This window comes from Bacillus rossius, chromosome 17 (genome assembly GCF_032445375.1).
Source record: "Bacillus rossius redtenbacheri isolate Brsri chromosome 17, Brsri_v3, whole genome shotgun sequence".
NCBI classification, from domain to species: domain Eukaryota; kingdom Metazoa; phylum Arthropoda; class Insecta; order Phasmatodea; family Bacillidae; genus Bacillus; species Bacillus rossius.
In genome coordinates this window covers 13,130,032-13,156,388 of record NC_086344.1, presented here as the reverse complement: position 1 = coordinate 13,156,388, position 26,357 = coordinate 13,130,032, and the positions used below count along the sequence as shown (strand labels likewise).

At 41.0% G+C, this 26,357-nt stretch overlaps 1 protein-coding gene across 3 annotated transcripts in view; it reads right to left on the bottom strand.

The window, feature by feature from the left end:
- Positions 1–26,357, bottom strand: part of LOC134540877 (sodium-coupled monocarboxylate transporter 1) — a 154,468-nt gene that overhangs the window by 37,081 nt on the left and 91,030 nt on the right. The gene's annotated exons all lie outside the window — the stretch shown is intronic.

Below are 26,357 nucleotides of genomic sequence, written 5' to 3'. Positions count from 1 at the left end.
ATATAAATATTATTAAAATAATTTAAAGTAACAATAAATTTTATTACTTCGGAAATATGAAACACATTGAACCACGTTCATTACATTGAAAATTTTGTAATATTGATAATTTATACAAATTAATTTAATGCCCTTAGTTCGATGTAAAATCATAAATGATGTGCATTTTAAATAAAAATGATATATATTTTACATCCTACTAAAACACAACAATTCAAATGTCATATACTATATAAAAATGTCTAAATTTAATAACAATGCAAAAATTTTTACGTCAGAACAGTCATTACTTCATATCGAATCACTACATTCAGAATAATCATACACTGTAGTATATTATTTAAAATTTTTAACATATAATGCATTTAAAAGGATTATGCTACTCAATAATATTGATTTACAAACAATTAAATAGTTCAGAAGTAATCAAAACAAATCTGTTTTCCGTGCCTTTTTCAAAGCAAAATCGTTAGTTGCATCATCGTATTTAAAAGTCCGAGCGAGATCAGGCTCTAAGGCAAGCAAGGTGAGCCCACTAATCCTTTCCTGAGACATGGTTCAGCGATGTACATTTTTTATTTCCTTCAATTTGCTGAAGGACCTTTCGGCTTCGGCAACTGTCACGGGAATTGTGCAGAACACTCGAACAGCGATACACACGTTTGGAAATAAACTATCCAATTTTAATCTCCATAGTGTGTTTAAAAGCTGGACTGGTTTCAACTGTTTGGACCAATATTTGAAACATTAATTGATTTGAGATGTTTCATTTCATCAGATATCTCCATGACACCCCCCCCCCCCCTCCAGCCAGGACCCATCACCGCATTCTTTACTTCAGAAGAGGGAGGCTAAATGGCATTGATCCCAAGTGGAGGGGTGTACGGGACCAAGCAAACCTATTGTGCTCGTACCTGGCGTTCCCATTTTGGTGTGAACTGAATGTTACACAGGAACACACTATATACATATTATATATATATTATATATAATACATATATTATATATATATTACATATATTATATATATATTACATATATTATATATATATTACATATATTATATATATATATTACATATATTATATATATTACATATATTATATATATTACATATTATATATATATTATATATATTACATATTATATATATTATATATATTACATATTATATATATTATATATTACATATTATATATATATATTATATATATATTACAATATGTTTTAATAGCAGGGGAAAAATGTTTTTCCAGCCATTTATTTTCCACTTCCCAGCCGGGCGCCTGGGCCCCTAAGGCTACCGGGCCCCTGGGCATTTGGCCCTTTTGCCCCCCCCCCCCCCCTTCCTTCTCGGCGGCCCTGCCAGCAAGCACATTTTTACTCTTGGTCAGAGGAGCACAGACAGACATAACCTCAACACCACGTAGTCGTCCACCGTGTACAGTGTTGACGCCATCTTGACAGCATGAGTGAGCCCAGAATCGTTTTTCCTGCGTCTATGCAGGTTTTACTTGTACACAGCTTGGCATCAACTGCTGTATGGCTGGCCAATCTCCAAACAAAGCCCATGATACATGCTACCCTTTCTGCAAGACATTCCAGCATGATTAGGCGTATAGGCTTCGGCCCGAGACACACTTAAGGGTCTTAACCTAACCCAGACCCTTCTCAAAAACAAACACAGTTGTAATTAGCTTTTGGAAAAAAAAAAAAAGATTGGTTGTCTGTAAAGTCGGCTTACGGACGATAGTTTAACGTGACAACTTCATAACAAAACATTGATGAAATGATTTCATACTTTCATGAATAAAATTGAATCATTTTTATTGAATCATCACTATTTTGAATGGATACAAAGAAGGAGTGAAATGAAATCTACAATTTAATCGATAAATTTACTTTTATTTGCACTCATTAATTCAAATATGTTTATTACTTTAACTATAACTTTTATACATGTTTGCTATTTTAACCTCTTCCAATCTGTGTTATTCTGTTAAGGATAGGACTACGATAGGAAAATCAGGAAACGAATGGGAGTGTTTCAAGTTTAATGTGCCTCGAAAAAGTCAAATCGACGGTTGTTTCCAATCGAGTGGAAGAGAGATAGATGCGGCGCAAGCGTACAATGAGCGTAACGGGACAATGAGTCATCCTTTTTCGTGCGTGCAGCCGGCGTTCATCGATTTGTTAGACTGTTGTCACGTTAAAAATTGCCCTTTGTGCGAGTTGCTATCCACGTGACTCGTGCCGGTAGGGCCACGGGACGTTTCAAGCACTCGTTGGCTTGCACACTCCAGGACGCGGGAGGGGAGGGGGGGAAGTCCCCGCAGGGCAAGAGCGGCTCCAGAGACCAATTTTATTGATTAGTGTATATTTATGTTTACTTAAAATATTTAATTTCATATGTTAAACTTTATCTCATCAAAAGTTGCATGGAGCTACTAAGGTTCTGTTATGTGAAAACCTGTAACTTGTAAATGATATTTCCGAGGCCGTTATCTGACCAACTTTCATTTTTTTTTGCAAACACGACCTTTTCTTTTTGTGCCACAGCCCCCTCCCCGAAGAATCACCCTGAAGCCGCCATTTGCCGCAGGGCCGACCCTACGACGGCGGTTGTGCCACCGGCCCGGCGCGCGTCACACTCGATCCCTTTTAGCATAGATAGTTGAAGCTATGCCATAACTAGGGACAGGAAACACTCGCGGATTCATTTCGTGATAGGCTGAAATTCAAGCATGTGTACAATTCTGCTGGTTCTGCTATTGGCTCGCGGTTTTTACTGGAGCTCTCTAGGCCATATGAGAGACCATCGACCAAAGAAGCGTCGAATCACCAGCTGCCCAGAGGAGACGCCTCACAATTTAGTAACCAATGAACACGCGTGTTATACTTGAGAAGTGCAGAGTGATAATGGAGGCTATCCTAGAGGTCATTGAATCCGCGAATTTGTCCGGTCCCTAGCTATAACTAGAGACCCGGAAAATTCGCGGGTTCATTTCGTTTTATGCTAAAATTCAAATAATTATACCTTACTTAGTGCTGCTCTTGCCATTGGTCCACTGTTAATCTGGAGGACTGAGGGCCAATTAGAGACCCTCACTCATAGAAGTGTCGAATCACAGGCCACCCAGTCGAGACGACTCGCAAGTCAGCAGCCAATGAACAGTTGGCATTTGCCCGAGTGTGTAGAGGATATTGGGAGTCCATCCTGGAGGTCATTGAACCCGCGAATTTTCCGGGTCTCTAGCTATGACATGCTCAACTCGTTGAGTGGGCGACAGCTGTATATCGTCGGCAGGGGCCGCTGATCCCGCGAGTGAAAGTTGAGGTTGAGGAGTACTGTGGTAGGAAGGTGGGGTAGGAGGGGGCAGGTCTAGGAAGAGACGACCTGGTGCGGGGTCGGCGACCCGCCTCCTCGGCGGCGGTGACCTTCGCCGCCGCCGCCGCCTTCGCCCGACACTTTCGAAAACAAGCCGCGAGGAGCGCCCGCCGCATGACAATCAGCCGTGCGCGGGGGTCACCGCTGCTCGCGAGTCGACGTACCCTGGTCCCTCCCCCCCCCCCCCACCTCAACACCACCTCTCACCCGCTCAACAAAGCTAAACCAAACAGCTGGATCCCTGAACACTTGTGCGCAACAACATATTACGTCTGCACGCGGTCTGACGAGCAGCTCGCTAAAAAGAGTACGAGTTGAAACATGACAATTTACAATTTAATAGTTTTTTTATTCATACATATTCACACTTTACATGTTTTGGACATTTTTTTTTTTTTTGGAATGGCACCCCAGCACGCAGTGCTCTTTTGCCAAAGTTATTTTATAATTATTTACAATGATTCATATTATTTACAGTATTGGTTTGAATGAAAGGAACAATTTTTAAAAACCTTTTGTTTGAAACATGACGGGAAGCCTACATTTCACAGACGAGAGAGCCACACCCGAACTTCCCCGAAGTTCATTCTCGCTTCCCCCCCCCCCCCCCCCCCCCCATTCACGTTGTATCTCATTGTATAAACCGGCGTGGCATTAAATTTTGCGGTCGATTAGGATAGGTTAGCTACATTATAAATACTTTAAAACATTGTGGATGGTTGGTTATATTGGGTAAGTATAGCTACATTAAAAATACTGTAAAATCATTTTATGGTTGCTTAGCAAATAACTTTTTAATATGTAGCTATCCAGGGCTACATGATTTCACAGTACGTATCTATAATGTATCTATCCTAAACAAATCAACCGTCCACAATGTTTTAAAGTATTTATAATGTAGCTAACCTAACCTTTTACAATGAACAAAAAACATTGGTTGTTAGTAAAGTCGGTTTACGGACGATAGTTTAACGTGAAAACGTCTAAACAAAACATTGATGAAATGATTGCATACTTTTATGATTAAAATAGTTTCTTTTATTGAATTATCACTGTTTTGTATGGATACTAAGGAGTGAAATGAAATCTACAATTTAATTGATAAATTTACTTTTATTTGCACTCATTAATTCAAATATGTTTATTACTTTAATGAAGAGATTATTTTAACTTTAAATTATATACATGTTTGCTATTTAACTTCTTCCAATCGGTGTTATTCTGTTAAGGATAGGACGATGATAGGAAAAGTAGGAAACGAATGGGAGTTGTTTAAAGTTTAATGTGCCTCGAAAAAGTCAAAACTATGGTTGTTCCAATCGAGTGGAAGAGAGATAGATGCGGCGCAAGCGTACAATGAGCGTAACGGGACACAGCGTAACGGGAACATGTGTGTTACGGGACACTTTTTCGTGCGTGCAGCCGGCGTTCATCGATTTATTATACGTTGTCACGTCAAAAAAAAACCGAAGATGCACGATCGGACGTTCGGCTCTCTCGTCTGTGGAAAGAAGGCTTCACGTCCCAGCGGTGGTCACGCGGCCGGCGGCTGCTCGGCGACCCAACAACCCGTCGACACTCGTCAACCTCGTCAACAAGTTGTTGTTGCCAGCCGGGGCCCCGCGGGGCCGCATCTGACCCACATTAAACCGTCTATTTCCATCGTGCGGATCCCCCAACACGTCACGCCTCGAACACGGCTGCCAAGGTCGACTGCTGTCCGGGCCGGGCCAGAGGCTGGTGGTGTAAAAGTAAGGAAAAAAAAAAGGGGTTGTCTGTAAAGTCGGTTTACGGACGATAATTTTACGTGATAACGTCATAAGAAAACATCGATGAAAAAATTGCATACTTTTTAATTTTCAAATATTGTTTACAGTTTTTTTGCAAATTTAATTTAAATAATTTTTTAAATATAATTACGAACAATTAGTTAAAAGAAAGCCAGCCTTAACCTTTTTGGTATTATAGAAGATTTTCTCGCACGGTGGTTGGCCGGTTCTTGCACGCTCTGCTCAGGGCGGAACGTGACAATGAGTCATGCTTTTTCGTGCGCGCAGCGGGCGTTCCATCGATTTATAAGACGTTTGTCAGGTCAAAAAGCGTACCCGTATGTATTCGTTACTATAACAGTTAGTGCTCGTTACTATCGTATCGTTACGTTACTCGTTACTTCTGATACCTCATAACATGCTGTGTTATGTCAGAGCAACGAATAGAGTCGTATTGCGTACGCGTACAGTATGACGTCGCGACGTCGCAACATTCGTAATATGTAGAAAACATACGTACTTATACATTACATACCAAACTGCCTAAGGTGCAATTTTGTTTTCGTATTTTGAACCAGACTTGTGTTTAAGTCATTCTAAACATAATTTGATTTAATAGGTAAAGTGTAGAACTACAAGTGAACTGTTGATGGAATCTACTAAATTTGCAATGGATGTACCATTTTGAAATTTTTAACCGTGAGCTTATGTTATATCACATCATCGCAATCCATTATGCGTCGATTGTAATGAAAAAGGCAACAAATAGGTGTCGAAAATTATTTATAGACAATAAAATTTAAACAACATTCTAACGATAAATCCCATACTACTAAAAATGCGAGTAACGAGATGCAGCCGTGTGTAACGTTTCGTTACCCGGTACCAGATGGCGCACCCGTTACTCAGTACCGGATACATACGGTTTGCTACAGCTCTACCAGAGGCTAACTGACAGCCCGGCAAACAGTTGCCCCCGAAACAACCAGCGCCCCCTAAAACCAATGCGAACGTAAAAGTCCAGGCTCCCAACCCCCCCGCATGGTAGACTCTTTACCACTCTGTCCAACTCTTCTTCCAGATCCATCCTTCTGTTTCCCGTAACCAACCTGCCTGATATTATTGCATGTAATAATATTTGCATCCCGCATGTAAGTGCCCAGGGTTTTCCCCTGTGTCTATGCAGGTTTTACCTGGGCCCAACTTATCCAGTTTTAGTCTAGGATAGTCAGTGAGGGGAGTTAGTCATGGCGCCAATCGCTGCCATGGCTGGCCAATCCCTATAGTCCCGGAAATTTCGCGGATTCCTCTGGTCTCAGGATAGAATTCAAATTTATATGTGTGCTCGACCCATGTTTACTTTCCCATTGGTTGATTTCTGAGCGAGAACATTTCTATCGTTATTTGGCACTACCTGATTCGCTTACTTCTCTCCTAGCTGGGCATCGTTGGCTCACGGTCGTAGAGAGGCGTGTCCATATAACTGCGGTCCAATCATGAACACAGTGCGACAGTGTGGAGGTTTGCATTCTAGCTTGCGACTAAATGAATGCGCGAAAATTCCGTGACTCTACCAATCCCCCTACTAGCACACGATGCATGCTACCTCTCCTGCATGATTAGAGCGTATAGGCTTCGGCCTGAAACGCAATAAGTCTCCCTCCCAAACACACTTAGTTTTTAGTTAGGTTAGGAAAAAAACAAATCGCTGGACCAGAGATCCTCTCAGCTAGCGAACATACGAGAACACTCATAGCCAGGGTATTCGGAACCGTAACCGATTTTCAGAACCGAGAACTTCGGAAGCTAGTCTTCAATTCAACGGAACCGAGATTCCCACGTATTTTTTTTCTTCGCACGGTAATGATGCAGCAGTCGGTGATTGAAGTAGTGCCATTTAGTTTTGCACGACTAAACAAGTTCAAAGTCGTTTACGACCGACACATTAAGCGGATAGTATTTAACTAGTCCACTTGTGTAACATGTAAGTTTTGAATTCATCAAATTCTTCATGGCTATTTGTTTGGAAAAGGTTTTATTCTATTCAGTACGTGTTTAATTTTCTAAAGAACCATCTATTTAAACCATCTATTTAAACCATATATTTAAACCGTGGCATGAAAGGAGAGGAGAAAAAATCAGGTCTTAAACAGTTTTAAATAAACTGTATGCATTTAAACATTAATATTAAAGACTACCTTTAGAGTAACATTTTTTTAAATACTGTAAAAAATTGATATCACAGGTTTTGAGAATACATCAATTTTCAATTTTAAAAATTATATCTTAAAAGGAAAAAAAAAAAATACACGCGAAAGGCTTCATTCAGGTCTTAAAGGAATCTCAAAACCATAAAATCAACACTTACTAAATTTATAATTAATTTGTGAACCACAAAACATTATTACGTAAATACAGTTTTCGACTAGGCGCCCAGTTCCAATCGATCGTAGCAGCGACTTTATATATCTATACTAATATTATAAAGCTTAAGAGTTTGTTTATTTGGTTGGTTGTTTGAACGCGCTAATCTCAGGAACCACTGGTCCGATTTGAAAATTTTTTTCAGTGTTGGATAGTACATTTATCGAGGAAGGCTATAGGCTATATTATATTATCAATAACATTAGGGATCCTTACTAAAAGTCCAATTTAGAATCAAATGCGTTGGAGGGGGTTAGACACAACATGCAGTACACGTACGAAGTGTGTGTTGACAATGCCGCAGGCGCTAGAAGTTTATTTCCTATTGCCTATTAACATTGTTGCCACGCACTAAATGCCTTATCATTCTTAATTTTCCCATACAAGTAAAAAACACCCGTGTGATATTAACAACGAAGCAATCAGTACCCTCATGAGAGTTCAATTAGTATTTAAATACTTTCTATCACTTTGAATCGCAAACCTAAACTATTGTTTTTTTTTCTCTCTCTCTGTGTTTAATTTGTTTTTTTATTGCCCTTTTTTTTTCAAGTATATATATTTTACAGACTTGAAACTTCACAGTAATGTTCCTTATGTTACGCAGGATGACATTTTCCGAAAATTAGATCCCATGGGTGGTTAAAACCAGGCAACAGTGGGTACTTTGTCTGCACGATAACAGGATTTTGCATTGTTCATGCCTTCTGCGTCTCCATGGCAACGGGCATCGCGCGGCAGTGGCGTACCCACAAGGAGGGGCATGTATAATGAGCGGCGCAAGAGTGATCTGCCTGTAGACTGCCGTAGCGAAGTACGGGTACATCAGTTGTACGTTGCGTGCACGAGTCGGGAAACCATCGGTGCTATTCATTTTCTCTCCGGTACATTATACAGCATTGTAATAATTTTTCACTGAATTTTTATTTTATTTACCATTACTGTAAATGGGAGATGTGGCTTAATTTTTTTTTTCCATTAGTAGAGACCTGCAAAATTCGCGGATTCATTTCGTGATATGCTAAAATTCAAATAATTATACCTTAGCACAGCTTCTGCAATTGGTTCACTGTTAATATGGAGGACTGAGGGCCAATTAGAGACCCTCACTCATAGAAGTGTCGAATCACAGACACTCGGTCGAGACGACTCACAAGTCAGCAGCCAATGAACAGGTGGCACTTGCCCGAGTGTGTAGAGTGTAGTAGAGTCTATCCTGGATGTCATTGAATCCGCGAATTTTGCAGGTCTCTATCCATTAGTATAGCCGTGCGAAGCCGGGTCGGGCAGCTAGTGTATGTATATGGTGATGCGCGCCCTTTGAGGGTCAGCCTGACACACTCGCACGTGTTAGCACATGATCCATGTTCCCGCTGCATGACAGGCGTCTTACGACGGGACAAAGTCCCCAGTTGTTCCGACGAGACACTGCCGTGTCCTTGCGAACGCGAGAGCGCCGTCATGAATTATTCAAACCCCCAGGCAACACCGCGCGTACAAGTCAATAAATGGAAGAGCGAAGCCCATCAACTCCGCGACTGCCACCTGTCGGCGCTGAAGAAGAATGGCTCTGCCCGCATTATCTTCTGAACCACCGCGATAACGAGGTCGCCATTTACAAACCTCGGGCATTCCGGCGTGCTGCCAAACAGCCGCGCGATGCATAATTGGGCCCGGGGGGGGGGGGGGGGGAAGAGAGAACAAAAAAAAGGAGGGGGTTTGTCTGTAAAGTCGGTTTACGGACGATAATTTTTCTTAATAACTTCATGAAAAAGCATTGATGAAAAAAATTGAATATTTTTTTTTTAATTTTGAAATATTATTTACAGTTTTTTTTGCAAATTTAATTAAAATAATTTATTTCTTTAAATATAATTACGAACAATTAGTTAAAAAAAAAGCCTCGCCTTTAACCTGCTGTTTGATATTATAGAAAGATTTTCTCGCACGGTGGTTGGGCCGGTTCCTTGCACGCTCGGCTCAGGCGGAACGTTGACAATTTTTTTTCATGCGTGCAGCCGGCGTTCATCGATTTACAAGACGTTATCACGTCAAAAACTTATCACAGACGCAAAACAAAGACGCGGACAGTGTCTCTTTAAATTTGACTTAATTCCACGCCATTAACGGGGCAATACCAGCTCGTATACGAGTGTTACTAGTCCCATTATGCTACATGTGATAATAAGACTAATTACTTATTATTAAACAAAAATTACCAATACTAAAAATTAATATAATTTGAAAATTATTTTACAATTTTTTTTAAATTTTAGCATTTAAAATAGTTCAAACTAAGCATTGCATTGAATAAGCAATATGTAAAATTAAAATGACAAACAAAAAATAAACGTAATAAGATAACACGCCAATAATGTTCGCTAGCTTTCTCGGCCATTGTCTGAAGTAGCTTGGCTTCTGGGGTTGTAGCCGCGTGTCCTTGGCGAATAATTCACCGAACGTTACGGTTTGACATTTCAGTCGCCATCATCGGGGAGCAGTTATCTACTCCTACACCTGATGATGGCGACTGCAATTTCGACCGAAACGTCGGTGAACTATTCGCCAAGGGGACGCGCGGCTACAACCCAGAAGCCAAAGTTAACTTAAGATACCTACCGCGCCTTTGAAGTCTCGACTGGAAGGAACTCTCGGCGAAGGAATCCAGGAGTGTCTGGAGGTTTGTGTCCGGGGAGGTTAGTGGCAGTGGCGGTGGTAATTAGCGAGAGAGTCAACACGAGGAGCTCGCCTTGACCCGCGCCCGCCCCGAGAAGCACCGTGACGTCAGCAGCCGGCCAGCCAACCAGCAGCTGTGCCCCAGCCCACGTGAGCACAGACACAGGTGCGCCGGGAGACCGCATCCTGGTCGTCTCTTCGTCTCTGGTCTCATTCTCTTGTCTCTGGCGAGGATCAGCCACCAGGCGCCGCTCACACACCTCCTGGGTTCCACGGCGAACCCAACTGTACAGTCTACTGTACGTCAACAATATCAGTGCTGGAACTTTTCCCCTTTTCGGCATGGTTTTGTTTAAACACACCAAAAACAAACAAACACACCAACTAACAAACACACCAAAAACAAACAAACACACCAACTAACAAACACACCAAAAACAAACAAACACACCAAAAACAAACAAACACACCAAAAACAAACAAACACACCAAAAACAAACAAACACACCAAAAACAAACAAACACACCAAAAACAAACAAACAAACACACAAACAAACAAACAAACAAACCAACAAACAAACACACCAACAAACAAACACACCAACAAACAAACAAACACACCAACAAACAAACAAACAAACACACCAACAAACAAACAAACAAACACACCAACAAACAAACAAACAAACACACCAACAAACAAACAAACACACCAACAAACAAACAAACACACCAACAAACAAACAAACACACCAACAAACAAACAAACACACCAACAAACAAACAAACACACCAACAAACAAACAAACACACCAACAAACAAACACACCAACAAACAAACACACCAACAAACAAACAAACACACCAACAAACAAACACACCAACAAACAAACACACCAACAAACAAACACACCAACAAACAAACACACCAACAAACAAACACACAAACAAACAAACAAACACACAAACAAACAAACACACCAAAAACAAACACACCAAAAACAAACAAACACACCAAAAACAAACAAACAGACCAACAAACAAACACACCAACAAACAAACACACCAAAAAACACGCCAACAAACAAACACGCCATCAAACACACCAACAAACAAACTATCAAACCCACACTAACACAGAAATATTCAAATCTTGCACAATATTGAAAGGTTTTATTTATTCTGCGTTAATATTTGGCATCATTGTTGTTCACAGTTCAAAGAACACTGGTAATATATGATGGGAGAAAAATTAGTTTCGTCACCATATATCTCAAATGGCATATTTCAAAATGATCTGAAAAATACCACTCTAAAGACACAATCTAGCGCGTATTTTAGGTTATTCCACGTTATTACTACTAATACTGGCTTTCCTGTTATTTTCTAGATATCACCTACGCAATTTCCACATCTCCATGGCTTGTCAAAGCCTGCACTCGCGGGTGAACACGCCAAATGGAAGCTCGTGTTTGACGGGGCAGAGAGGCAGGCCGCCTGCTGCTCTTGTGAGCGTGGCGGTCCGCCTATCTACGCAGGCGCAGCTGTACTTAGTAGGCAGGCGTGGGGGAACATTCCCACATGGACCAGGTCCAGGTATCCATTAGGTAAGGTACCAAGAGCCAAGCACAGATTAGAGAAAGTTACAGACGGAGCATATTCACAGTTTGTAGGTATCTCTGCTGAAGCCAGGGGACGTAAGGGAAGCAGGTCACCGCCATATTGTGCAATGAAGAAAATCACATTCTCATAAGTGATATATGTATGGTGGTGGAAAAGTGCATGAATATTAAACAAATAAAGACTGTTGACTCGAGAAAAATGATTGTGTACACGAGTAGGCCTATGTAGTAAACTACATTTCTATATACTATATAAACAAAGCCGCCATCTTCTTACGTGAACAAACTGGCCACAGCGCTCAGAGCTTATGCTCCATCTGTAACTTTCTCTAATCTCTGGAGCCAAGCAACCAAGTGAGATACTAGCTCATAGATACGACGACCGCTTGGCTTTGCCTTGTATCTTGAAGTCCTCGAGGTGTACCAACTCTATGGTACCCTGCGATACAAAAATTATCCGCAAAACCACGTCAGTTAGTGCATATGCGAGAAATGTGAAGATATAGCATTCTAGGGGCGCATTGCTCAAGCGTTCAGTGGGCGTTGAGGAGTGTAATTGGAAGTTAAATGATGCTGTTGAGAAGTCTGCTGCATCAGAAGGAAATTAACAGCCATAGAAAATCCTGTCGAGCATCGCGGAACATTAATTAGGGCGTTATTCCCAATACATTCGGTTAAGGTAGCAAATAAGACTGCCTGGTTGAGACACAACTGTAACCTAACTCATGTACCAACCGAATCCCAGTAAGGGAACATATGGGCAGCCATTTTAATAAACTGTGCCCTGCACGAGACTAGAAACAGGTTCCAACGCAACCTAGCGGGCGTTTCGCAACTGTCGATACAATTGTTACGGGAAAAAATACTACAGATAGCACCACCATCGCACAAAACTAGAACGAACTTACTAATATCCTAAAGTACTTTTATAGTTGGCATTATTTATTGTTATGGTACCATTTAAAGTGTACAAAATGTATTCCAGAATAGTTTCGCTGTCATGAAGTTTCATTTGAGCACACCCAACACGCTTGGTGCGTCACCCGGTGATCAAAATGGTTGACTATACACGAGTTGCGGGTTCGCCATCTGCACAAAATCTAGGAAAAAGTGAGATATGCGCATGCGCGGAATTTGGGCAACAAATCGGCAACGGACAGGACACCAAAATCCATCCCCTAAACATAAGGGACTGGCTCATGACCTATTGTTAGAGACCTTAATATTCGCGATTTCAAATTCCTAAAGGATAGACTCCATGATCCTCTACGCACTCCTGCAAATTACATCTGCTGATTGGTTACCGACTCGTAACACCTGTTGACTGGAATGATCGTGATTCGCCAATTCTTCTATTAAAGATTTTTCATTGGCCCAGAGTCCTTCAGATAAACTGTGGCCCAATCACTGAAGCAAAATAATGTCAAAAGTATCTGGACTCTATCCTATCGCGAAATGAATCCGCGAATTTTACAGGTCTCTACCTATTGTGCATTAGGAGTAAAGTTAGGGTACAGGTGTGGCGTATTCAACATATAAACCTTTATTTTTGCTGAAACTCTTAACCAGCCACCCGGTGTCGGGGCAAGCCGACTGCCGGCACGGCATTGGCTCACGACAATGGCCAACCACAGCGCTCGACGCACCCAAGAACTCTTGCAATAGTTCGCTGACCCACCAGCACGCACTATTCCCGTAACTCCTCGATTGAGGTTCAACACCTAGTTGAGATAGAATTCGTGTAGGATCCGCAAGGGAAGACGCATCACATATTTTTTTGACGTGATAACGTCTTATAAATCGATGAACGCCGGCTGCACGCACGAAAAATTGTCACGTTCCGCCTGATCCGAGCGTGCAAGAACCGGCCGAACCACCGTGCGAGAAAATCTTCTTTAATATCAAACAGGTTAAGGCGGACTTTTTAACTAATTGTTCGTGATTATAGTTAAACAAATTATTTAAATTAAATTTGCAAAAACTGTAAATCATAATTGAAAATTAAAAAGTATGCAATTTTTCATCAATGTTTTCTTATAACGTTATCACGTAAAATTATCGTCCGTAAACCGACTTTACAGACAACCCCCACCTTTTTTTGTTATTAATCATCCCTTTATATTCACGAACACGTTTTCCCAAGAAAAAAAATTGATTTCGATTCAGCACTGCAGCCGTCAACTTGCAGTTAACTTGAACGTTCAAGACAGGTAAGGAGGTTACGTATTTGGCTTTAGCTATAAGAGATAATTCGAGGTGGACATCAATCATTTCAAGCCAGGGGAAAAAAGAAACTGCCATGATCTATCACAAGGAGAAAATCACCAGAGTTTGCCTGGATTGAATTAAAAGAGAGATATAAAATAGAGGCGGTTTTAAAAAACTCGAGTCCTCTGGATTGCTCATAAATTGGTTGTCTGTAAAGTCGGTTTACGGACGATAGTTTAACATGACAACGTCATAACAAAACATTGATGAAATGATTGCATACTTTTATGAATAAAACTGAATCATTTTTTTTTACAATACAAGAATAAATACTTGAAATTATAGTAGTAATCAGATTTTTAAAATGCAAGAATAATTAACCTTTATTGCCGAAATTGTTGTTGTAATAAGCAATGAAAACTGAAAACCACATTAACTTTTCACTTCACTTTATAAACAGTCTAATGGAAGAGAGAGAGCAAGCGTAGGATGAGCGTAACGGGACACAGCGTAACGGTGCGCAACGGGACACTTTTTAGTGCGTGCAGCCGGCGTTCATCGATTTATTAGACGTTGTCACGTAAAAAAAAAAAAAAAAAAAAACACCGCTGCCTCGCTTCGCTCGGGGTCAGGCTTCCAGGACAGAACGGTTGATGTTCAAGCACTCGGGCGACCGCCTGGTTCCACCTGCTGTCTCTTCCTGGTGCGGTGTTGACAGAGACCCAAGAAAAGCAGGCCCGAACCAACACACGAGACATCTTTCAAGACGACACTCTCTGGCCTCAGCCGACGGCTGGCAAACAGCCGCGCGCAGAACTGTCCGCTGACTCCCAGCGATGCAGGACATTCGGTGGACAGTTACGCAAACCGTTGATGGGTAGGGACCGGAAAAAATTCGCGGGTTCAATGACCTGCAGGATGAACTCCATAGTTATACGTACTCGCGGTAAAATGTCACCCACCCATTGGCTGCTGTCTTGTGAGACGCCCCAACGAAGCAGCCTGTGATTCGATAAAGCGTTGGTTGGGTGTTTCTCATTGGCCCAGAGCCATCCAGGTGAGTTGTGAGCCAATAGCAAGAGGCAGCACTGAGGTATAACTATTTGTATTTTAGCCTATCGCGAAATGAATTCGCGAATTTTTCCTGTCTCTACTGATGGGGTAAAAAGAAAAACCACTTAAAATTACAAACAGTCCAAAGGGATAAACAATTTTTTTAAATTAATGTTCGCAGGCTTTCACGGCCATTGTCTGAAGTAGATTGGCTTCTAGGTTGTAGCCGCGTCCTTGGCGAATAATTCACCGGCGTTTCGGTTGACATTGCGGTCGCCATCATCAGGGATGTAACTGCTCCCTGATTATGGCGACTGCAAACGTCGGTGAATTATTCGCCAAGGACACACGGCTACAACCCAGAAGCCGAGTTACTTCAGACAATGGCAGTGAAAGCCTGCATACATTATTAACACTTTTTGACTTGACGTCTAATAAATCGATGAACGCCGGCTGCACGCACGAAAAAGTGTCCCGTTACGCACATTGTACGCTTGCGCCGCATCTATCTCTCTTCCACTCGATTGCCCTATGCGGCCGAGGAGAAGAAAGACAGTGGCAGCACACAACTTACATCTACACGTGAACTGTTTCGTCGACTGGTTATAAAGTGAAGTGAAAAGTTAATGTGGTTTTCATTGCTTATTACAACAACAATTTCGGCAATAAAGGTTAATTATTCTTGCATTTTAAAAATCTGATTAGTATAATTTCAAGTATTTATTATTTTATTATTAAATTAAAAAATGATTCAATTTTATTCATAAAAGTATGAAATAATTTCGTCAATGTTTTGTTATGACGTTGTCACGTTAAACTATCGTCCGTAAACCGACTTTAAAGACAACCAATTTTTTTTTTTTAAATTTTGGTTTTTGATTCAAAACCGTGATTAGCTGTGCTCGGAACTGACGTTGAGTTACGGGACAGCCTGTGTATCCCGAACAGGCGAAAAGAGTCGCAGAACCGAATTGAAATGCAGCTCAAGAGACGTGTGCGATCAGTATTCTGTAACACTCTGTATTCTGCAGACCCTCGAAGAGCAAGTCACACGACGCGCATCCAGAATGCATCGCGAGACTTCTTGCCAACCGCCTCCCGTTTGTTCCCAGCATTCACACTGTCGCGTGCCGACACGACTCCATGCAACGTACAGATCTCAGCTCATTTACCCCCCCCCCCCCCCCCCGGAATTTTCAAGGTCTTTCACGATTTACCATCCACCAAACTACCATAACTACTTCTGACGAAGTCTCACCACTGCCAATGTTGTCGCGACGCGCTCAGGGATTCAATAACGTTGCGACGAATCTTTTGGCACGATAACAAAAATCTCGAGAAAAAAAATATTGGTTGTCTGTAAAGTCGGTTTACGGACGATAGTTTAACGTGACGTCATAACAAAACATTGATGAAATGATTGCATACTTTTATGAATAAAATTGAATCATTTTTATTGAATTATAACTATTTTGTATGGATACAAAGGAGTGAAATGAAAACTACATTTTAATTGATAAATTTACTTTTATTTGCACTCATTAACTCAAATATGTTTATTACTTTAACGAAGAGATTATTTTAACTGAACCTTTTATACATGTTTGCTATTTAACTTCTTCCAATCTGTGTTATTCTGTTAAAGATACGACGATGATAGGAAAAGTAGGAAACGAATGGGAGTGTTTCAAGTTTAATGTGCCTCGAAAAAGTCAAATCGTTGGTTGTTCCAATCGATTGGAAGAGAGATAGATGTGGCGCAACGGGACAATGTGCGCAACGGGACAATGTGCGCAACGGGACAATGTACGCAACGGGACAATGTACGTAACGGGACACTTTTTCGTGCGTGCAGCCGGCGTTCATCGATTTATTAGACGTTGTCACGTTAATAATGTTTATAACATCACAACCTCAGGCACTTTCACAGAAGGAAATAAGCCTTACGCGCCAAAAAAAAAAAAAAAAATTGGCACATCAGTATTGCGCCCAAAATAAAACATACCATGACACAGTCAGTGCATAAACTACACAGAATTAGCCTTTTGGCCAAAATACCTAATTCATATTCCCTGGCCTTGCATTCATCTCTCTGGCCATTTCCTGTTTTGCTTCAGAAAAATTTCCCGTCAGCTTCAGGTTCCTTGTTTTCCCCGGAGCTGGAGACCTTGGAAATGTTTGGAATGATCTCGATCAAGTCCGGGGTACGCCCCACTCAGCGCAGATAATTCCAGAAGGGAGCGGCCATAGTTTCTGGTGGCGACTAGCAATCGTTAAATCGATTCCAAGGTAAGAAAGGCAAACCATATCAGGATATGGACTGTCTTCCCCGGGAGAGATCATGGCACCATCTCAAAGACCAAGTCTTGCACAACGAGTTGGCCATTTCCTTCTCTTGCCATTGCTGTTAACTAACGAATATTTCCGTTAGTCCATCACAGCAGCTCTCTCACAAACTATCAGATATCCACTGAATGTGTAGCTCTCTCTCTCTCACAAACTGTATCATCAGATACTCACTGAATGTGTAGCTCTCTCTCACAAACTGTAACATCAGATACTCACTGAATGTGTAGCTCTCTCTCTCACAAACTGTAACATCAGATACTCACTGAATGTGTAGCTCTCTCTCTCACAAACTGTAACATCAGATACTCACTGAATGTGTAGCTCTCTCTCTCACAAACTGTAACATCAGATACTCACTGAACGTGTAGCTCTCTCTCTCACAAACTGTAACATCAGATACTCACTGAATGTGTAGCTCTCTCTCACAAACTGTAACATCAGATACTCACTGAATGTGTAGCTCTCTCTCTCACAAACTGTAACATCAGATACTCACTGAATGTGTAGCTCTCTCTCTCACAAACTGTAACATCAGATACTCACTGAATGTGTAGCTCTCTCTCTCACAAACTGTAACATCAGATACTCACTGAACGTGTAGCTCTCTCTCTCACAAACTGTAACATCAGATACTCACTGAATGTGTGGCTCTCTCTCTCACAAACTGCTCACTGAATGTGTAGCTCTCTCTCACAAACTGTAACATCAGATACTCACTGAATGTGTAGCTCTCACAAACTGTTAACATCAGATATCCACTGAATGTTGTTCTCGAGCTGTTAAAGGTCGCGCGATTAATTGTTATTATCTAATAGCGGTCAAACTAACGCCAGTGTTTATAATGTCACCCTCGAGCCTTTCACTGAAACCTAAATTTAACACATTTATTTTAAAACTATTATATGAATTTAGTTCATTTTAGTTGTAAAAATATATATTTTATATATCTGTCATAATTTTGGAAAATCTGTAAAAAAAGGTTTTTTTTTATATTCTTATAATAAATATTTATGTTTTTTTTTCGTAAAAAAATAGGTATATTTGAATTTTATCAATTTTGGGTCACCTGCAAAATTTTAGAAACTACGTGTGATTCGCGTCCAGAAATTATTGAGTTGAAAACACAACTTGCGTACATATTTCTAAAGCTCGGCATTATTTTAACGAATTCTACGTTAGATTTGGTGGCCAGAGTTTCGTATTTGCAACACATGAGAACACGTGAATATATGCCCGTTACAGAGGATCAGATGCTGGAAGACTCTGCTCTTTTTTTTTTTGAACCTTTATTTGGCGAAAGTAAAAAAAAACATTACTACGTACTAGGAACATACGAAGAATTTCATTACGGAAAGGGGAGAAGGGGGAATATAACATCTCATCGTTCCAGTTGCGTACACCCCTGCTACGTACCGTTATTATTTTGACATGACAACGTCTAATAAATCGATGAACGCCGGCTGCACGCACGAAAAAGTGTCCCGTTACGCACATTGTCCCGTTACGCTGTGTCCCGATACGCTCATTGTACGCTTGCGCCGCATCTCTCTCTCTCTCTCTCTTCCATTCGACTGTTTATAAAGTGAAGTGAAAAGTTAATGTGGGTTTCATTGCTTATTACAACAACAATTTCGGCAATAAAGGTTAATTATTCTTGCATTTTAAAAATCTGATTACTAGTATAATTTCAAGTATTTATTCTTGTATTGTTAAAAAAAATGATTCAGTTCTATTCATAAATGTTTTATGACGTTGTCATGTTAAACTATCGTCCGTAAACCGACTTTACAGACAACCAATTTTTTTTTAAAGTAGAAATTTAACGAGGCAGTTCATTGGGGTGAACCACATTACATTGTAGACGAGGCTGGCTGGCTGTCCACCCACCCGACAGTGGAAAAGAACACGCGACAAAGGAGAGGGATTGTCAGGGTGGAGGGGGAGGGGGAGATTTCTGGCAGCTGCAGACCAGAACAGCTGCGGACTGGCCACGAGGCGATCACGTGATCCACACACGGCGGTGGCGTGCTCTCATTGGCTGCCGGCCGAGCGAGGGCTCCCGCCGCCCCGTCACCGAACAAGTGCTGCCAACTTCCCATCTGGGCCGGTCTTCTCATTTGAAAAAAAAATACCTTTGTAACCGTGACGTGCGAAAAGTAAGATGTTATTAAGGCCCCCCCACCCACCCGGACACACACACGGTGCGCAGAGCTTCAGGAAAAAAACAGCGATTTCAAAACTACTCCAGATATCCGAGTGGGGTCTGCTTACGAAAAGCATTTAAAAGTGCACCAACGGCCGAGAAGTACTTTTTGATTTTGGATTAAATTTTTAAACTGTATTTTTAGAAGAGGTAAAATGGCTAAAACCCATGTTTAGGAGTAATTTTCAGGCGTAAAACAACCGGTACAGATTCTTGAAAGCACTTAAGGGACTTGCATTACGCCTTTATCTTCATTTCTCCGCCATGTAATGTTACGGTCACCGCTCATATGCACTGGGAGAAGACTGCGCGCCAGTCCAGAGGAGACACCGCGCTGGAAGCACCAGCGAGCGTCGCGCTTATCATCCCGCCTCGCCGACATACACCCCTGACGAGGCGGGCCCATTAACATTCTCCACGTACTTCACCAAACACACGTCAATAAGAACTGCATTAACACGACCAACAGATGTCGGATACATCGCAAAAATGTCATCGGCTGAAACAAGTTTAAAATTTCGTCTGTGAACCGATTTCGCAAAGGTCGTGTGCATGGCTGCTATGTGCTATCTTTTTTCTTTTAAAGCTCATATCGGCATGAGTTTCAGCCAATGACATTTTGCGATGTATCCGACATCTGTTGGTCGTGTAAATAAAATATACTAAAGAGGATAGGAAATGTCGCATTGAGCATAAATGACGAGAAACTAAAAAAAAATAAAAAAATAAAAATTAGACTATAAACTACTAAACAGAATTCGACGGGGTTTGTTTTTGTCGGCTGGATATTATCATTAAGGTGTCCTGAATGTACTTAAATATTCAATACAATAATATTTTTTTATGTAAGGCAAAACTTTTTCATAAAATATGAGCTTGAAATAAAAAAAATAAACAAATATGATAATTCACCTGTAGAATTATTAAAAATCACACTACACGAAACTTTATACCAACCAAATCTTAGAAACGTAACATCTTTTAATTTTAAGTTAATTTAAACTTATTTAAAAAAACTATATATAGGTACTCGGCAATTGCAAAAGAAAGTCATTGAAATATATTTCTACTAAGATTTGGTTCTAAGGAATTACATTAATTGAACGTTATCAGTTTCAAGTCTCGTCAAAATGGCACCTTTCTATTCTCTCACTGGCTGTTGTGGCCGTGTGTCCGCTAACAGGAATAAAACTTAATTCAGTTACCTCCCATGCACACGGCCATTTTGCGTGTTGGCGGTCGAATCAAAACTTCACTCGCCAAGGTCACGGGTCAAGTCAAAAGTCGAGGTCCCCTCCATAGCTTACTGGAGAATGGTAAATGGGAAATTTATCCCTCTGATTTTTTTTCGAGGAAAATATGGGTAAATATTACCTCTACAAACTTGGTAGTTTTACCCCCTCTAAATAGGTGTTTTAGTAACTGTGATTTATTTTAAAGTCATTTCTGAGGTTTTTTGAAGTTCGAAAGGTCGTCAAGATAACGGACCCCAATCTTCCATCTTCACTCCTGCTCCCTGGATTCGGGACAACCAATACATACAGTGCCTTATAAGACCACAAGCTTATTTAATATAAACTTATCCTAGTTTGTGATTTTTTTTAGTTAACATTTCATGTATATTTTGTGAACAGTGCAGACAATGAGACATTTATTTATCTACCCTAAAAGCATTGCGAAACGACATTTACTTTTAAAGATTATTTTTTAATTTACGACACCTATTATTTATATCGAGATTTTGTGAATACTAAACCATTTGGTTGGTTTCAGAATGAATGTGTAAAATCATTTTGAAAAAAAAATATATATTGTTGACATAAGAATTTTTTTGCACTCTTTGAAAACAATAATGAAGTGTATTTACATATATATATATATAAATTGGCTGTCTGTAAAGTCGGTTTACGGAAGATAGTTTAACGTGACGTCATAACAAAACATTGATGATGCATACTTTTATGAATAAAAATATTCATTTTTATTGAATGATCACTATTTTGTATGGATACAAAGGATTGAAATGAAATCTACAATTTAATTGATTAATTTACTTTTATTTGCACTCATTAATTCAAATATGTTTATTACTTTAACGAAGAGATTATTTCAACTATAACTTTTATACATGTTTGCCCTTCCAATCTGTGTTATTCTTTTAAGGATAGGACGATGATAGGAAAAGTAGTAAACGAATGGGAGTGTTTCAAGTTTAATGTACCTCAAAAAAGTCAAATCGACGGTTTTTCCAATCGAGTGGAAGAGAGATAGATGCGGCGCAAGCGTACAATGTGCGTAACGGGACAATGTGCGTAACGGGACAATGTGCGTAACGGGACAATGTGCGTAACGGGACAATGTGCGTAACGGGACAATGTGCGTAACGGGACAATGTGCGTAACGGGACAATGTGCGTAACGGGACAATGTGCGTAACGGGACAATGTGCGTAACGGGACAATGTGCGTAACGGGACAATGTGCGTAACGGGACAATGTGCGTAACGGGACAAGGAGTCATCCTTTTTCGTGCGTGCAGCCGGCGTTCATCGATTTATTAGACGTCACGTCAAAAATAAATGAATATAAATGTCGTCGACTGAGCTAGCGAGACCGTGAAGACACCACCTGATGCCCACTAGGTTTGCTCTCTGCGACGAGTGTACGATCCCGTGGCATATGCCGAAGTTTTTTTTTTGACGTGTTAACGTATTATAAATCGATGAACGCCGGCTGCACGCACGAAAAAGCATGACTCATTGTCACGTTCCGCCTGAGCCGTACGTGCAAGAACCGGCCAACCACCGTGCGAGAAAATCTTATATACTATCAAACAGGTTAAGGCGGGCTTTTTAAACTAATTGTTCGTGATTGTATTTTAAACAAATTATTTAAATTAAATTTGCAAAAAAAACTGTAAATAATAAGATTTGAAAATTAAAAAAAAAGTATGCAATTTTTTCATCAATGTTTTCTTATGACGTAAATCACGTAAAATTATCGTTCGTAAAACCGACATTACAGACAACCCCCCCCCCCCCTTTTTTAGTTTTTTTTTTTCCTTCGTGTTTATACTTAGCGCCTTGCAAATATTATTTATATTGTATGTTGCATTTGTTGATCATGTGAAGCTTCCTGAATCTTGTTTCCACGTTGCAGTGCCACTTTCCCAATGTATGAAATGTACCTGATGTGATGGAATAAAGACTGTTTAATTGTGTTTATTTGTGACCCCCGTGGCACAGTGTCCGGCCCGCGGCAGTTGGCAACACTGCGAACCACCTCCTGGGTCTCAGAGGTCAGAGGTCAACAGCCCGGCGTCCCATGACGAGGACTCAGTCACGTCTAGCGACGGCAACATTTCTCCGCAAATATGACCTGGTTCATACCATCTTGGGAAAAAAAAATCCAATATTTAACCAGTCCATGAAGACCCCTTAACTATAAACCATTTGTAATACAACATACCTCAAGAAAATAACTAATATTCAGTAGTTAATGGACAAAAAAAAAATTATTTCGTAGCTTAGTTCAATCCTTGCAGATTAAGCCTCTTCTCTGCAGAATTCTTGCTGGAACACACAACTAACCCCAAGCATTAGTTGTACCTGCAATTTACAGCTATGACATTTGATTTGATTTATAGCTACATTTACTTTGCAAGTTCAAAGCAAGACAGTGAAACACAACCTTGGTTTGTTTAAAATTAGTTTTCCATATTTTGCATTACTACTTCAAACTTGTACTTGCAAAAGCGTGACTGTGAAACAAATTTGAAATCAAAACTGTCTTAATGGATAACTTTCAGTGCCTTTTTATTTAATTATTTTTTAAGATTTCTGCTCACTACATACATGCAGGTCGAAATAAGGGCAGTTTACATCATACAATGTGCTGGCTTGCAGCCCGGCGGGAAACGACTAAAGCCGCCCCCGAAACAACCAGTGCCACCCGAACCAATGCGGGCAGCAATGTCCTAGTGCCCAACCCCCCGCATGGTGGACTCTTCTCTACTCTGTCCAACTCTTCTTCCGGATCCATCCTTCTGTTTTCCCGCAAGCCTCCTGCTTGATATTAATGCATGAAGTTTTGCATCCCGCATGTCAGAGCCCAGGGTTTTCCCTGTGTCTATGCAGGTTTTACCTGGGCCCAACTTATCTAGTTTTAGTATAGTATAGTCAGTGAGGGGAGTTAGTCATGGCTGGCTAATCCCCTCCTAGCACACGATGCATGCTACCTCTCCTGCATGGCTAACACCTTGCATGATTAGAGCGTATGGGCTTCGGCCTGAGACGCACTTAGTCTCCCTCCCTAACCCGGAACCCTCCAACACACTTAGTTTTAATTTAGGTTAGGAAAAAAAATCATACAAGAAGCACCGCATCCACAGACTACTGCGTGTTGGTTAACCGCACGTGCGAAACTCTCTTTCCGCGAATTTTCCCCTGCCCCCCTTCGCCCAGCAACCCCGCGCAACGATACAAACTCATTACTTGCGAACAAGCACGCCTAGTGTAATCGAGCCTGCCCACACGCCAGCGAGTTGTGTCTAAGACTAGTCCGATCTACTCGTTACTCGTCACTCGTTTGCAATTTATGTATTCATTCGACATTTAAAGAATCGACCATCAGTTGACGTAAATTTTTTGACGTGACAACGTGTAATAAATCGACGAACACCGGCTGCACGCACGAAAAAGTGTCCCGTTACACACATTGTTCCGTTACGCTGTGTCCCATTGCGCACATTGTTCCGTTACGCGGTGTCCCGTTACACTCATTGTACGCTTGCGCCGCATCTCTCTCTCTTCCACTCGATTGGCCTATGCGTCCGAGGAGAAGAAAGACAGCGGCAGCACACAACTTACATCTACACGTGAACTGTTCCGTCGACTGTTTAAAAAGTGAAGTGAAAAGTTAATGTGGTTTTCATTACTTATAACAAAAACAATTTCGGCAATATAGGTTAATTATTCTTGCATTTTAAAAATCTGATTACTAGTATAACTTTAAGTATTTATTCTTTTATTATTAAAATAAAAATGATTCAATTTTATTCATAAAGTATGCAATCATTTCATCAGTGTTTTTTATGACGTTGTCACGTTAAACTATCGTCCGTAAACCGACTTCACAGACAATCAATTTTTTTACAATAATAAAAAAATCTAATTGGTATAAAATACAACCTGAAATAAAAACATAAGCCCGTGCGATAATCATCCTGCGAGCGAGTAAGCTGCAGATATTTTTACTTTTCCTTTACACCAGACACTCTCTGAGCTAGTGATGACACGTTTAGACTCGCACGAACAGCATTAAGCAAGCACAATGTGTTTCTTATCTGACTGGCAACAAGCGGGTATAAAGTGACTCATTTCACAGCAGAATAACTTCGAGGCAGCACAAACTTCCTCTAGGTATAGGCAGCTCAAAATACTATCCCTACTATTTCACTTTCTAGAAAAATCGTACAGACACTTGTTTTAGCAATCGTAAACATAACACTAAAAATCGAAATTTGTGCAATGGGAGTGCATGACTTGATGTAAGCTTTTGTACATACGCCATTGCTAAGCACATGTATGTCTGTAGAAGAAAACTACAAAAAACTCAAAAGACAAAAACACAAATTAAGCAAAAAATTGCTGTTAACAGGATATAAACACCACATAATATTCCATAACAGAAATATGGTCAACAAACAAAGAAAAATGGACTAACAGAACGAAAAAAACCCCCACAAATGATGAAAGCACAAAAATATTGAACGCAAAAAAATTCAGCACAACAGTTGAAACGAGACAAAAACAAGACAAAACGAAAAGACGAAACAAACACAATCGTTTTCCAAAACAGAAACAAGCGACGTTTCGGGAACTGCTATCTGCTCCCGTCCTCAGGCAGAGATGCACATGGTACGAAAACACAGGTGCGACTGCAGACATACACGTGTTTAGCAATGGCGTATGTCCAAAAGCTTACATGAAGTCTAGATAGGGCGTAGTGAGGTTCGTATATGGACGAGTTATTCACATTTTAAAATAAAACAACTTTCCTGAAGTTCGGCACAATACAGAGCGCACCTACAAGGCAAACAAAGTAGGGCTGGAGTCACAATGACACGACCAACTCGACACGACAAGCCAGATCTGGCGTCTTGCATCGTTCCAGCACGACAGAGTAAATAGCGTAGGGCCTCGATACCACAACATTAACACGAACATTAATACGACTGTCGGCAAAATCATCCCAAACTAAAGCCAAATGCGCCAGTATTCTGTCGTGTTGACGTCTCGGTGACTGTATTTCATTGACTACTGAGAGAGTCCCAGTCGGCGCAGAGTCCCAGTCGGCGCAGAGTCCCAGTCGGCGCAGAGTCCCAGTCGGCGCAGAGTCCCAGTCGGCGCAGAGTCCCAGTCGGCGCAGAGTCCCAGTCGGCGCAGAGTCCCAGTCGGCGCAGAGTCCCAGTCGGCGCAGAGTCCCAGTCGGCGCAGAGTCCCAGTCGGCGCAGAGTCCCAGTCGGCGCAGAGTCCCAGTCGGCGCAGAGTCCCAGTCGGCGCAGAGTCCCAGTCCGCGTAGAGTCTGTCGTGGCATAGTGGCTCCCGCTTTAGTGCGAAATTCGTGTAATAAAGAAAACACGTGGGCCGCACTGGCACTAGTGCC